Consider the following 992-nt stretch of genomic DNA (forward strand, 5'->3'; position numbering starts at 1 on the left):
TCTATAAATGAATCTCTCTCCCTTTTTTAAAAAGAAGTAGCAGGGCCTCTACTGGGGGGAAGGGAGCCCAACCCCAGCAGGGGAGAGTCCGTGTCCTGCCCCCTCAACGTGAGCTTGTTCTGGTGTAGGTCTCCCCTCTGCCCTTCCGAGGCGAATGTGTAGGCGTGGGGGCCCCGTGGAGGAAGCGGCTCCGCTCAGGGCCGACCTCGCGGGTTCCCTTGGCCGCCAGAGCCGAGCACGATGTGGTCGCTAGGCGCCCCTTCCCGCCTGGGGCTCCCCGGCCGAGCGGGAGGGCAGAGGTGTGCAGTGGTTTGACCGGAGTCACTGAGGCGACTCGGAGGGACGTTAGCGACACAGGAGACCCCCTCCCCCACTGATGCAGCCGTATGTCTCCGAGCTGCTCCCGACCCAAACAGAGAGAGGAGCACATGTCCGTCGGCGCAGATGCACACACGAGCCGCGCTCAGGAGCGGGAGGCGTGGGGTTTCCGAGGGTTTCGGGGGAGTCAGGGATGGGGCAGAGACAGGAAACACGCGTCGGAGCAATAAGGTGCCGGGCAGGCCGTCTGGGGACGCGGGACGGGACAGAGCCCTGCTTTGATCTGGGAGGTGAAATGGTGACTTTTGTGACATAAATGTGGAGGGAGACACCAGGTCTATGTACCTCAAGTCAGGGAAGTGACTCGGGCTGGCCTGCAGGGGACTGGTGGAGGGGGCTTAGCACATCTTACTCGAGAAATAAGAACGGTACGTCTTGTGCGGATGCTCAGGGGGCTGTCATGAGGCTGGGATGCGTTTCTCCACACGTCGTGTTTTATGATTTGTGGTGGAAGTCGTACAGGGCTGGTCTTCTCTCTGTCCGAGGCCTCTGGGGCCATCCCCTCCTGGGACTGATGGTTTGTGACCGACAGGAGCGAGGCATCGCCGGAACGGGACACGTCACGTGGAGAAGCTTCGTGTGGTCTCTCATTCCCTTCTGGGCAAGGTTCCTAC

The sequence above is a fragment of the Martes martes genome (assembly GCF_963455335.1).
Source record: "Martes martes genome assembly, chromosome: 6".
Lineage (NCBI taxonomy): Eukaryota > Metazoa > Chordata > Mammalia > Carnivora > Mustelidae > Martes > Martes martes.